This window comes from Maniola jurtina, chromosome 17 (genome assembly GCF_905333055.1).
Source record: "Maniola jurtina chromosome 17, ilManJurt1.1, whole genome shotgun sequence".
NCBI classification, from domain to species: domain Eukaryota; kingdom Metazoa; phylum Arthropoda; class Insecta; order Lepidoptera; family Nymphalidae; genus Maniola; species Maniola jurtina.
The window spans coordinates 12211131-12226569 of record NC_060045.1 but is presented as its reverse complement, the minus strand read 5'-3'; the positions used below and the strand labels follow the sequence as shown (position 1 = coordinate 12226569).

The 15439-nt window shown below is 34.7% G+C and overlaps 1 protein-coding gene across 2 annotated transcripts in view; it reads right to left on the bottom strand.

Moving 5' to 3' along the window:
- LOC123873701 (Ig-like and fibronectin type-III domain-containing protein 2) overlaps positions 1–13480 on the bottom strand; it is a 144452-nt gene extending 130972 nt beyond the window's left edge. For both annotated transcript variants that reach the window (XM_045918685.1, XM_045918686.1), the window contains exons 1-2: positions 13271–13480; positions 2988–3013 (exon numbers count right to left, since the gene is read on the bottom strand). The gene's annotated coding sequence lies outside the window, so the exon portion shown is untranslated. The remainder of the gene's footprint in view (positions 1–2987; positions 3014–13270) is intronic.
- Positions 13481–15439: the final 1959 nt, after the last annotated feature.

The window sequence follows — 15439 nt, the reverse complement described above, 5'->3', positions numbered from 1 at the left end:
TCGTGGGCAACTAAAAGCAGATTGCTTCCACGTAACTTTGTCATTAGAGAATTAATCGGTGGTAAAGTTAAGATTTTAATCGCTTCGCATCCGATTATTACTTAGGCCAAACAAAAAATGCCAGGAAAAATGTATTCATTATAATTTGTCCCGCGGTAGATTTGACTCGTTTTGAGTGTTTAGGCTTGATTTATTATACAACCACCTGGAGGCCGGGAGACATACCTACTTCGCGAAATAAATATTTTTTCATTCATTTACGACATTTTAGACCTCGCGAAGTTCTAGATGAGGAAAAAAGTCCCATAATGATAAATTACTTTCGCAAAAATTTTATATTATAGTTTGAATAGAAAGAGTTTCGTATAAAAGGTTTTAAGTCAGTTTATTTAACTTATTTCAAAAGACCCGTCTTCAAAATTAATAATGGCAGTTTGGAATGGAGCTAACTAAGTAGGTATTACTTATATTTCTCTGACTGAAACCCACAGGTTGGTGGTTTTTTAAACATCCCATGGGAACTTTTTGATTTCCCGGGATAAAAAGCAGCTCGTCACTCTCTAGGTCTTTAAGTACATACCTATATCCATGCAAAAAATCACGTCGATCCGTTGCTCTGTTGCGACGTGATTGAAGGACAAACCAATAACCAACAAACAAACACATTTTCGCATCTACAATATGGTAATTAGTGAACACGTTTTATCTCGGAAAGTCAAAGAGTTTCCACGGAATTTTTAAGAAAGCTACCTATATTTATGCGGACGAAGACGCGGGCATCATTGTAGTAGATTGTAGGTAATCTCTAAGACCTAAGACCTAAGTTCTTTACCTAAACTTCCTTCATGCCCATCCTACTAGCAATTCTATTTATATCTTAATAAACGCTCGACGCCTAAGTGATTCCCTTTGTAGTTCCACGCACAGTATAATACCGCGATTACACGTTGAGTGATTGCTAAGGTGGCGCAATACCGCCAAATATAGCCTTCTGGAGTACCTATAGGTACTTACAGGATGTACTTGAACATGGAAATTAACTGACAATGAAAATTGCAAGTTATCAATCAAACTTGCTCGCGGTCTGACACAGCCAAGTTGCCGTGAGTCGTAACTTACAAGCAACTTTGTGATCTGACATCAAGTTTGAGTGTTATAAGGTAATAGGTACCTAAAGTTCAATTTTTTTTAATAATATTAGCCATGCTAATCATGACTTATACTCCCCTTTCCCCTCCAATAAGGCGTAAAGCTTGATGCCAGGAGTGGGTACGACAACAGTGCAACGGGTGGGGTTTGAACCGCCGACCTTTCGGAATTCAGCCACCTCCTCAACCGTTGAGCTATCGAGGCTTAATTTTCAAAATAATCAGCTACTTAGCACGGGTCTCCTCTAAGAATGAGAAGGCTCTAGGACCCAGTCCGCCACGCAAGTGCGAAATGAGAGCCTTCACACTCCTTTCAGAAAATTTGTGGAGAATTATTCTCAGGTATGCAAGTTTCCTCAAGATGTTTTCCGTCACCGTTAAAGCAAGTGATATTTAATTGCTTGAAACGTACCTACACATAACTCCGAAAAGATAGAGATACGTGCCCGGGTCGAACCTCCGACCTCCCGATTAGCAGGTGGTGGACGTCTTTTAGGGTTCCGTACCTCAAAAGGAAAAACGGACCCCTATAGGATCAACCTATTAAGAAGGCCTTGATTGTAATAATCGAATTATATTTACCGGTAATAATAACCGGTTAAAATCACGAATGCCGCACAGTAGGTAGGTATCTACTAGTATGACAACATAATGTTAATTGAATATTTTATTTATGAATCAAATAAACAATAAACTAACCAAGACACGATCCTCTAAGAAGTTTTATTGTTTTTATACACGAGTACTTATTTTTTCTATTTTAAAGACTGGTTTGGGCTTGGCCCGATGGAGGCAAATAAAATTATTAGCGATGATGCAGTCTCTCGAATAATCTCCAAATAGTTATGTACTTAGTATAAAACAAAGGCTCGTTTTTCTTCCTATTCGCTTATAAAATTATTTAATTAAAATAATATTTGCAAGTTAGCCTATTAAGTTGCTCACTGGGCGAGTTTATAATGCCACACATTTGTATACGTTATTTTAAGGAATTTACTTAAGTTAGGAATTAATTAATTACACATGTAGCTATATTAAGAGTTAAGTAACTATCTATTTAAAGTAAATTTAAATTAAGTTAGATTATCAATAGCATTAGGTTTGTCTGTAGAGAACTAAATTCTAAACTTCACAATGAGTGCTGTTTTTAACCCCCGACCCAAAAAGAGGGGTGTTATAAGTTTGACGTGTGTATCTGTGTGTCTGTGTGTCTGTGTATCTGTGTATCTGTGTATCTGTGTATCTGTGTATCTGTGTATCTGTGTATCTGTGTATCTGTCTGTGGCATCGTAGCGCCTAAACGAATGAACCGATTTTAATTTAGTTTTTTTTGTTTGAAAGGTGGCTTGATCGAGAGTGTTCTTAGCTATAATCTAAAAAAATTGGTTCAGCCGTTTAAGAGTTATCAGCTCTTTTCTAGTTTTCTTGTAGAAAAGAAGGTTAGATAACCGTTAGATTCATAATATTATGTCAATAGACAAATGTCAAGCTGTCAAGATTGACGTTGCCTAAATACATAATTATTTATTTGAAAATGATGTTTTGGAAAACTCAAATACTTTGGATCGTCGGGGGTGTTATAAATTTTTAATTTACACTTGTCACCATTCTTTAGTACATAGTATTTCACGATAAAAGTTTCTATGGGTTAATAACACAGGTGCCTACTTCAATTAACGCGTATATAAACGCTACTAATTAACAAGTTGCCGATTTTGGCATGATGTATCTAAAGCTGGAAGGTATACCTAACTTTTCCGCTTTTTCCTGAAATAAACTTGACGACAATTTTATTGTATGTAGCTATGATTTATTCAGATTTTTACAGTCAGTACATACCTCTTATGCGTTTTGATGCTGATTTCCTGAAAAAGGTAAGAGAAATTTAAAATTGGTTTTAACAGTTATAAAGTCATGTGCACATAATTGAGAAAAATTACCTAGCTCATAGCAAATACAGACAACTTAGGTATAACTTATTCGTACAGAAAATTGATAACTGTTGGCCATTTATTATATGGGTATATAGCTACGCAACTGTATATATTATTCTTTATTATAAACAGTTATTTGAAGTTTTAAATCTTAATTGATGAACAAGTGTAAATTAAAAATTTATAACACCCCCGACAAGTGAAGGTTACAGTAACTAGAAAAGAGCTGATAACTTTCAAACGGCTGAACCGATTTTTATCGATTTTAGATAAGAACACTCTCGATCAAGCCACCTTTCAAACAAAAAAAAAATTAAATAAAATCGGTTCATTAGTTTAGGAGCTACGATGCCACAGACAATACACAGATACACAGACACACGTCAAACTTATAACACCCCTCTTTTTGGGTCGGGGGTAAAAATGGCGCGGTGCTTACGTATCTTTGGGTAAAACGACATCGAAAATAAAACATGGCAACCAATTAGGTACTAGTTTACAGAAGTCGTAATTCAAAAGTACTTTCTCACATTTCTCTTTCTATACATTTCTTTGTTGTTCAAATTATCAAAAAGGCCATCGAAATTATAGCTATTGTGTTGACTAATCGTTAACCGTGACCTCCCACGGTCGACGGTAAATGCGGTCGATTTAAAGGTCAACCGCGTTTCAAGCGAAGAAATTAGGTTTCCAAATTCCAATATTTGTGATAGACATAAGATTTGTACAAGGTGTGAACAGAACGCTAGCAAAAACGAAGACAGGCGATAGTACTGATGATCACTGATAAGGTATCACAAAAAGAAACGCGTTTTTTTAAAAACCCTAAATGTATTTTTTAAAGTTCACAATAATAAAACATCTGACTGACACTAGAGGTCAACGAACGTTACGTAAATAAGTCACTCGAGGTCAATGCCGCGTCTTAGGTGGGGCATTGACCCGAGTATTGCACGCTATACATTGCGGGTTTTAAAAACACTAAATCACTAAAACTACAAAATAGGGCAAATGGTTAGTGGCATTGGATTGTGTTTAGATAGTATAACTATACCTAAATTTTTGCTAGCATTGGGGTTACACCTTGTATGTTACCTTTAGCAGAGTGAACTAGAGTGTGGAAACTCTCAGTTTTGATACTGAATCGAAATCTGTCAAATATTAGGCTAGGGGTGACGTGAAATCAAAGATTACTAATGAGTAATTGGTCCATTAGAATTAAAAAGGTACACGTACCTACCTAACTACTGTTTGATAGATTCAAAGCTTAACCGTTAGCCTGAATTGATAAACAAACAGCTATTATTACGCTATTAAATAATTAATAATATAGGTATATCAGAATTTGCGGTTACACACTGACATAGCAGGTCTAATTTGAGCATACAAATTAGTTAGGGCCATTAAATTAATGATGATTTCGGATGATAACGGTTTTATTAATTGATATTAAATTCAAGCGGTAATTTAGATATAAGTTGAATATTAATTATTTGGTACTAAACTCAGTAATAATAATATCAAAAATATATAGATAGGTAAATACCTACGCAGCAAATAAATTAGGCACCTCTTCATTATTCTAAATATTCTAAATTAATCTTTTTTTTCTTTTTTGTCAGCCCTAGCACAGACTACGGTCTATTTGGGCTGCAAAATTCCAAACACCAGTCTGTTTTTTAACCCCCGACCCAAAAAGAGGGGTGTTATAAGTTTGACGTGTGTATCTGTGTATCTGTGTATCTGTGTATCTGTTTATCTGTGTATCTATCTGTGGCATCGTAGCGCCTAAACGAATGAACCGATTTTAATTTACTTTTTTTGTTTGAAAGGTGGCTTGAACGAGAGTGTTCTTAGCTATAATCTAAAAAAATCGGTTCAGCGGTTTAAGAGTTATCAGCTCTTTTCTAGTTTTCTTGTATAAAAGAAGGTTAGATAACCGTTAGGTTCATAATATTATGTCAATAGACAAATGTCAAGCTGTCAAGATGGACGTTGCCTAAATACATAATTATTTATTTGAAAATGATGTTTTGGAAAACTCAAATACTTTGGATCGTCGGGGGTGTTATAAATTTTTAATTTACACTTGTTATCTAGTGCTTTGGTCTATAACAACTGGTGAAAAATGTTTCTCTTTAAATTTAAAGAAAAAAGTCTATTATTAAATAAATAAATAAAAATAAATACATTATCTTACATAACTATTATCTGTAAGTTGTAACGTATTAGCTGATAATAAAGACTTTTTTGTTTTATTTTATTTTAAATATTATCCTACTTACTCGTATGTCCTTTCAGCAAAGGTTGCCTGGTAGAGATTGCTCTAAGCAATAAGGCCGCCTATGCACACAATTGTTTTTTTCTCTTTTCTTCCTTTTGTGTTGTGTTTCTTTTTATGTTATTCTGTGCAATAAAGATTTCACCTGTCTATGTTTTATTAGACTGACTGGTTCGCATATTGTCACTCCGGTTAAATTCGTAAAATGATTTTCCAGCTATTGTCCGATTGAGTTGAAATTTTACAGAAACGTATTGTTTGGATTGTCTTTCGGTTAAACAAATAGGCCTTTTAAATCCCGTGGGAACTCTTTGATACTCTGGGATGAAAAATATCCATGATACACGTTATCTCTGTACCATTGAATCGTGAAAAGGCAAAAAGCAACGGACAGACAGCTCGTTTTTTACATTAGTTTCAGAATATAATATGGATTATGAATATAAATATAGAATAGATATGAATTTATTTATTGTATCAGTAATAGGTACGTGGCGTGGATACATATTTCATTTAGGTATTAAGTATTTAGAGCGACAAGACCTTGCCGCGCCGTCCCGTCTAAGGAGTTAGCAATCGGTGATTCATATCAACGAAACTGTTCAATTGGGTGTTCCGGTGTTCTGTACCTACGATGTAGGGTGCATTGCATCGATTACTCAATATCAGTCACTTAGCTTAGTGAAACAAGTTCGGTGAGACAAAAAAATTGCGGCGGCCCAAACAAAAACGATACTTTTTGCACTTATTGTTTTTTCACTGTCTTATGAAAGCTATAGAAACTACGATTGGTGTAAAAGAGTAGGTATAGCGCTGGTAGCTTAGTGGTTATGATGTCAGCCTCTATTCGATCTGTTTTTGACCCCGGGTACGCATCTCTAACTTTTCAGAGCTATGTGCGTTTTAATATCAATAATTATATAAATAGTTATAATATCAATAGTTTTAATATCATTATATTAATAGTTTTAATATCAATAGTTATAACAAAAGCCTCGATAGCTCAACGGTTGAGGAGCACTATTGTCGTACCCACTCCTAGCACTAGCTTTACGCTTAATTGGAGGGGAAAGGGGAGTATTAGTCAATATTAGCTTGGCTAATATTCTTTTAAAAAAAAATATGTCAATTGCTTAGCGGTGAAGGAAAATATCGTGTGGAAACCTGCATGCCTGAGAGTTTTTCCTAATGTTTTCGAAGGCGTGTGAAGTCCGCCAATCTGCATTAGGCCAGCGTGGTGGGCTTGTGGCAGAAACTTTTCTGATTCTGAGAAGAGCCCCGTGCTAAGTGACTAGTGACTTAGTGAGCCGGTGAAGGTTAAATAGAATGATATTCTATTATTCATATTTTGTTCTAGCTTTACCTTTACCTTTTATTTTATTTTTCTCTTTTTGTATTTGTATAAAAATCATCTAGTTCGTGTAAGTGGCACTGCCGTTCAATTAGATGTAAAATAAAATAAATAAATAAATAAATAAATAAATGATTATCATGATAGCCTAAATATCATACTGTGGCTTTGGGAACATACGAGTAGTTCCAATATATACAATGAGATAACAAGGAGGTGCCTTAATGGATTTTGTTGTAAATAACATTTGCCTCTTTCAGATTGGCACGTCACTTCAACAGAATGAGTCATTATTCACCTTCACATGAGATGATAAATAATTAAATACCCGCAGAAGCCAAAAATCCTTATAAAACAGTGTAAATATGAGAGATAGTGTTGATCCATTTACATATACAGAACCAGGGAGTTGCCATACTACTAGAGTCCCTGTTCCATTTTCCACACTTTCTATAGTGGAGAATTACGAGTAAAGTAAAGTAAATAACATGACCACTAAGATAAGGAAAACGCCTACTGATGTATGAGGTTTGCTTCTCGTGGCTTGTTTAACTCAATGTACGAAACAGTAGTTCCATACTTTTGTTTCATCAACTTTTATTGCATAAAGTTTTAAATAACACTGTACTCAGCCGCCATAAACAGATATAACCCAAATTTCCAAGCCATAAAACCCAAACTTTTCTATAAATTGCACACTACAGTAAACAACTAGCATTATCACTGTATAATAGCTGTTACTCACAAGTTTATCTATGTATGACTTGAATGAATTTATTATTGACAAAATATAAGTACCTATTAAAACTGTTTTATGAGACTTTAAAAAGATACCATAGAATTTTGGGTAACTTTGTGAATTAGGCATTTTATATGGTAAGGTTTTTCCCCATAATTTTGAAAAAAAAATAATAACTGTAAATTTTTCGTATAAAATATAAGTATTATTTTATTCGTTATAATGGATCTTCAAAAATTCCATAATCATAATAACCTGACGCATTATAAGAATTTTATCTAAATGTGTAATTTTTCCGTGATTTTCCTTAGCTTTTTTCTGTCGAACAAAGAACAATGGTTTAGAATAAAGTGCTTATTTCTTTAAACCCCAAAAAGTGGTAAATATAAAAGTGGTTTATAAAAATTTTATTATGAAGGAATAAAAAAAAAGATATATTTTCAAATGAATATCTAATCTTAAGAAAAAGTAAAACACACCATCTAGACAAAAATCTCACACTTAAAAATGTTTTTACACATTAATAAAACTAATGTTCGTAATGTTTTTATTTCTTTACCACAAAGAATGCTTAAATCTTTTTTTTTTTAATTTGTTTTTGTGGGCGATTGATTCGTTTTATAATTACTAGCTGACGCCCGCGACTTCGTCCGCGTGAAATTTCATTTCATTCTGAATTTCAGGCAAATCCGTCCAGTGGTTTTGCGTGAAGGAGGAACAAACATACATACACACACACACACACACACATACACACAAACTTTCGCCTTTATGATATTAGTGTGAAGTGTGATAGTGTGAAGTGTGATGCCATTATTACCATTGAGCCTTCGACTCACAATATTGTATACGTTTACTCGTGACGACTGTAGGTCACAAAGACGTGATATGTACCTACCGAATTGTTACTAAGCGGATTTTTTATAGTCTTAACTAAAAATTAGTGGTGTATTTTTCTTTTGAGTCTAAACTTTGCACCTACTTGAGGAAATCGTTTGTTTAATAATTTACAAGTCAAAACAATTACAGAGGTATGGTCTAAGCGCATATTTTACCCATAACTCATAGTTAACGAGTAGGATAGTTAGCTTTATCTCAATTATTAAGATAATAAGGTTGTTCTCAACGGAAGCGACATGCGCTGGCGTCATGTGACTCTCAACCTTGAAGATGTTACAAAAAAGATACCACTGCTGGTTAGTACGAGACTACATCTTGCCAACGGATAGAATTTGAGCGTCGAAACACAATTACATCAAAGTAAAATGGACTTAAAGACGTTGTTTTTAAGTCAAAAATGTCAAAAGTGTTCGATGCTCGAATTCGATCGACGTTCTTGGTGAGACGTAAATCTATACTAAGCCTACTACAGTAATGCGCGTCACCGTAATGTTTTGTGATTATACAATGAAGATTTTAATTAATATTTTAAGGTTTAGCCACATTTGAAGATACAAAGTAAATTTAAATATTTTGATCATAATAATTAAAAATGAATAATTAAGTTTATGTTAGCAGTACTACCGCAGTATTGTTGAATCGTAAAGTTGGAACCAGATTTTTAATGAGATTTCGGTTTAGTCTTGTACGGATCCAGGTGACGGACATAAGCTGTGTTTTATCCCATAAATGCATAAAATAAATAGTATCCACAGGTTTTCAAATGCCCACAGTCTACACCATGGTACAAAGGTACAGATGCAGGGCATACTTAGGTACTACTTTTTATGGTGTAAATTAAAAATTTATAACATCCCCGACAAGTGAAGGTTACAGTAACTAGAAAAGAGCTGATAACTTTCAAACGGCTGAACCGATTTTCTTGGATAAGTATTAGCTTAGAACACTCTCGATCAAGCCACCTTTCAAACAAAAAAAAATTAAATCAAAATCGGTTCATTCGTTTAGGAGCTACGATGCCACAGACAGATACACAGATACACACGTCAAACTTATAACACCCTTCTTTCTGGGTCGGGGATTAAAAAACCGGTCAAGTGTGAGTCGGATTCGCACACGAAGGGTTCCGGACCATTGTACAAAAAATAACAATTTTTTGTGAGTATAGCACGATTTCACAAATTCACGATTTTCGGATTTTTCCCTTAACTTGTGCTACCTGCCAAACATGATTTTAGGTCAATGGAAAGTAGGTACAATATAGGTTTCTTGTCAGACAAAACAGACAGACGGACAGATACCCATGCAAAAAATCACGTCAATCGTTATTGAAGGACAAACTGACAAACCAACAAACAAACACACTTTCGCATTTATAAGATTAAGTAGTGATGTCAATAAAAAAATTTGTGTGTAGACAACGAATTAATAAGATCGTCCTTGCCCTTGAGTCTTGACTATACAATATTGAGGGTTACACCCAAACAAACGCTTAGTGTGACAGTACCCTAATTCGCCAGTAAACCAAGAACACTCAATGCCATAACGCCCGAGTGCCTGCGACTCTGAGTGAAAAACTCACCTTTTTGCGTGTTACGAAGGTTGAGGCGGACAAAAAGTGACGATTACCAGATTTTTCTGTGATTCAGTCGCTTAGTTCATACACAGGTGGCTCCTCCGACATCAGTAGGATCATAAGACAAGTTATGACAATATTATCGAAACCTTTTTCCACGCACATGCAAACTGCAAAAAAACCTTTCAGGATACCTACCTCCTGAACATGAAAATTGAGTGAGAACACTTGGTATACCAAGGAATAGGTAGGTGCTACATACTTACGCAATCAATAAAAACCGGCCAAGTGCGAGTTGACTCGCGCACTGAGGGTTCCGTACTCGGGTATTTTTTCCAAAATTTTGCACGATAAATCAAAAACTATTATACATAAAAATAAATAAAAATCTGTTTTAGAATGAACAAATAAAGTTCTTTCATATGATACCCCACTTGATATAGTTATCTTACTTTGAAAATTGAAACACATTTTAATTTTTTTTTAATGATGTAACAACAAATTCGCGGTTTTCAGATTTATTCCTGTACTTGTGCTATGAGACCTACCTACCTGCCAAATTTCATGATTCTAGGTCAACGGGAAATACCCTATAGGTTTTCTGGACAGACACGACGGACCGGACGGACGGACACACAGACAGATAGATAGACAACAAAGTGATCCTGATGATTTGTTTAGGTCTGTTTGCACGGGCTTATCTTCGGAACGGCTGAACAATACAGAGGTACCTTGCATCCCGGGGACGGGGACGGGACTATTACGGATAGGCTACTTTTGTCCTGGAAAATCAAGAGTTCCCACGGGATTTCGAAAAACCTAAATCCACGCGGACGAAGTCGCGGGCATCGGCTAGTTTATAATAATAGTCGATTAGAATTAAGAATAATTCTATAAATAAGTAGGTAAGTGCTAAGTAGATACTTATAGAAGAAATGTTATTTATTATAGAACTTTCATCGTATTAGGTTTCTAGTATTGTAGTGTACAATGACACCGTGAGAGAGAGACGGATTTATGACCATATCTCATGCTCTCGCGGTTGTAAGAGGCTATTATGTTACCTAGGTAGATACCTATACTGAAACTAGATGATGCCCGCGACTTCGTCGGCGTGTACTACACAAATTTCAAACTTTACCCCCTTAGGGGTTGAATTTTCAAAAATCTTAGTGGATATCCATGACATAACAGCTATCCGTACTGTATAGTTCGCGACAAGTCGAAATGGCAATCGGGGTATGAGGCAGGGGGGACGCCCCGCACACCTGCACAGCGCTTGTGCTCGCCCGCACCGGATCGTGTACAGCCTCAATAGCTCAACCGGTAAAGGAGTGGACTGAAAACCGAAACGTCGACGGTTCAAACCCCGCCCGTTGCACTATTGTCGTAACTACTCCTAGCACAAGCCTGACGCTTAGTTGGAGAGGAAAGAGGAATATTAGTCATTTAACATGGCTAATATTCTTTTTTTTTTTTTAAATAGCCAGCTACCTATATGTTGTATTAACAAAACTCTGAAAATATGACGACCATGGTTTCTGGTTATCTGTGATGATGGTTCATAAGCATTAAAATGTTTGCCATTTAGCCTACTATTTAACTACATATTTACTTAAATTGAAATATCAGATAATCTCGCGTCCACCTGAGAATACATGTACTTATCACTAATTAGGTAACAATGTTCAAGAGCCTGGGGGATTACCTAGTCTAAGATCTATTAAATATTTCATAACCGACTTACAAGAAACGGTTATAGCCTAGGCCCTAATGCGTGTGCGTTTTAAGCAGTTGAATGTCACTTGCTTTAACGGTGAAGAAAAACATCGTGAGGAAACCTGCATGCCTGAGAGTTCTCTATAATGTTCTCAAAGGTGTGTGAAGTCTAGCCAAATATTCTAAAAATAGTAAATACTTAGTACCTAGTTGAGTATATAGTACCTACAATGTTACCTAAGTAAATGACTATAAGATAGGTAGTACTTACCTGGCGTGGTAGTACCTACGCTTAAAAAACTTTAAAAAACTCTAAAACCATCTTCGTATTTATTGTTATTCTAATGTAACTGGTTTGGGGCTCATCGGTTGAATGATTTCAAAGTCTATAACGGACAAATTTTTGTACTTAACATATTATTAGGATTGTTAGCAAAGATTTGAATTTGTAAATAACATTAAGTAGGCACCGAATGGTATTTATTTATGGATATGTAGTAAATCCGCGATATTAAGGAAGAGAAAAGCTAAATCAATTTCATTTATTACATTTTGTTGCATGTCATAATTGTTTCCGTAATGGTACGCCTGTTAATATCAACGGTTCTTTTATTACTAACTCTATATCAATTATTTATTTATTATTCATCTGACTGAAATTAGCTCCTTTGTTTGTTTCCTTTGCGTTATGTATCCGTGAGTTAATTTAAAAAACTGGTTTTACGATTTGCATGTAGCCTTGTGTGAAAAAAAATATTGTCTATGGTTGGTAGGTAATTGTTTACTAACAAACCTTGGACTCTACTTTAAAAAAATAAGAGTGTATGATTTTCGAAAATCCATTTTGTGCTTTTTTTAAGTAAACTAAATTACTTAGTCATTTTTAATAGTTTCAAAATACTTATTATTCAGTATTAAGAACATTATTTTAAAAGTAGAAATTATTACAAAAAAAACCATTATTTTACAAAAAAAATTACAAAAAAAAATTTAAAAAAAAATATAATGAAAAAGATTTATTTATTTATGTAATTTTTTTTTAAATGTAGAGGCCAGACAATAAATCTAATACATTAAAATAAAATATGTAACTAAGCTTCATATTATACTTAATGCAAAATATATTTTTTCCACTAAACAATCAGTTGCACGAAACGGAAAGTTTAAGTGGAGTCAGTTGACCGAATCGAGAAAAAACCTTGTAACAATGGAAAAACTGCGATTATCTAATAACAAACCACTTCTTCGTGCACTTTTACAATAATATGTAAGAACAATACATATAAGTAGGTAATTCACAGCGTTAGGTAGCTGAGGTAGGGTTACAAAATATCTACATATTTCATCAAACTCATAACATCAAATTCACTTCATTCGAAAAATTTATACATAAATAAAACCTAATTAAGTACATACTTACGACATTTTCCATAGACAAAGAAAAACAGGCTAGCTTAAAAAAAAGAAACGGACCTCCTTGATTACAAATAAAATCCAAGCACAAAATTAGACCGATACAAAATAAATATTAATTAAAAAAATAAGCATCGATAGTGGAAAACACACGCGACATTTCCATTTCCCTATACAAAAATGTACATAATAAAAAAAAATTAACAAACCTCTTTGGATCCTTAAAAATCCTGGCACAGATCACAAAATAAGTAGAGTCAGATAGGATAATTATTAAAAAAAATAAAAACACAGATTACGTGCACTCGCGACGTTCTATTCCAAATTCGAGCAGTCAAGAACCGTCGTTTGTACAGTCCGCGCCGCCGGGCCGACGCAAGACGACTAAAGGCAGCTCGCTCGCAGGTTCACTGTGGAATCAGAAAACAATGAATCGTGTTTATACTTCTATATTTGATACTAAAATATATTTTCCGGTCATTAACAACCCCATTATCTCTATTTTGAAGCGTCGGAGATGAAAATTGTAACGTGACTGCGCAGAAAGTCACGTTTGAAATGACCCTACACATCCAAACAAGGTATTCTGTCCGTTTATTAATTTTCACAATTATACCAATAAACCGGCTTTGATGCACAAAGATAACTTTTTCAGGATAAATGAATATCTTTATGAATATCTTTTATATTTGGAAAATTCGTAGTTCCACGGGAAAATTTCCCTAGTTTCACCGGGAAATTCCTTAGTTCCACAGCAGTGCCGAAAGGCTAAAAGAAAAATATCTTAGTTAGCTTTTCATGGGTCTATCGGTGAAATATTGTTAAAATTTAACACAGATAGCTATAAAAGCATAAATATGTATATAAAAGTACTTCTTTTACAGCTGAAAAATCCTCAGTTCTACGGGAAAATACCATAGTTCCACAAGAGTAACAAAAGATTTGAAGAATAAAATATTGATCAATTTTCGAAATGTCATCTATTTAATGGTATTAAAACCAGCTAGATACCAAAAGTAACAACCAAAGAGATTTTACCTAAATTTTCTACTTATAAAATACGAAAAAACTTTTTCCCCGACCTATAAACCAAATAAATTTTTTAGATGCAAGTGCGTCTGTCTGATACCTTTTCACTATTCTATTGCTGAATGAATTTTGATGAAAGGCAGAGTCATAGCTTGCTTTTGAAAAAGAACAAAGACTTCGTAGGGAAAATGTTTTGATCCAAGAGAATAACAAATATATTTTTCAAAAAACATTTTCAACTCGGAAAATGTTCCACTGGGCACCAACTATGATAAAATTTGATTATGACGCGCCTGTATGAGCACCAGCTCAATGACAAGGTCGGCGAGGTGTGAAACAAGTAAGGTAAAAATAAATTGAAACTGCAATTTAACGACGTTATGTCATGTTATGCGCATAGTTACCTAACGTTTTTTTATGTCTCTATGTATGTGAATTACATGAAGTATGAACTACTTAGAGTAGTTACTCTCCACACCAGTATAAGCAGATTTCACGCCAGTTAGGGAACTTCTTACAAAACGTCGAGGCTTTGACGTTACTGGCAGGCGTTAAATGTAAGTATATTTGATGCAGGTAGCCCTAAAGTAGCCCTGTTTTTCTTTCTTTTTTTTTTAAAGAAAACTAGCCATTTTAATCATGACTAACATTCCCCTTTCCCCTCCAACTAAGCGTAAAGCTTGTGCTAGGAGTGGGTACGACTAGTGCAATGACTGGGGTTTGAACCGCCGATCTTTCGAAATTCAGTCCACTCCTAAAACCGTTGAGCTATTGAGGCTTCAAATTAACATCACCATAGCCTAATATTTGACATATCGTCGATTCGGGATCAAACTGAGAGTTCCCTCATTCTAGTTCACTCTGGTATAAGCTTTGCACAAAAGACGCTATCCACGGAGTACCTACACTCTATGTATAGAGTACAATAGAGTAGACTCTACATATAGACTAGAGTTATCACACTTCACACTAATATTATAAAAGTGAAAGTTTGTATGTGTGTGTGTGTATGTTTGTTACTCCTTCACGCTAAAACTACTAGACGGATTTGACTGAAATTTGGAATGGAGGTAGATAATATCCTGGATTAGCACATACTTAGCTACTTTTTATCCCGGAAAATCAAAGAGTTCCCACGGGATTTGAAAAATCTAAATCCACGTGGGCGAAGTCGCGGGCATCGGCTCTATTGCACTCTGTATAGAATATTAGTCTATACAGAGTACAATAGAGACGACTCTACATTCAGAATAAAGTATTAGAGAATATTAGAAACCTAGGATTTTCCAACTGAATGGTAAGTCTGAAATTAACACAGAACAGTTCGGGGTTTTCTTACTAAGTCTTAT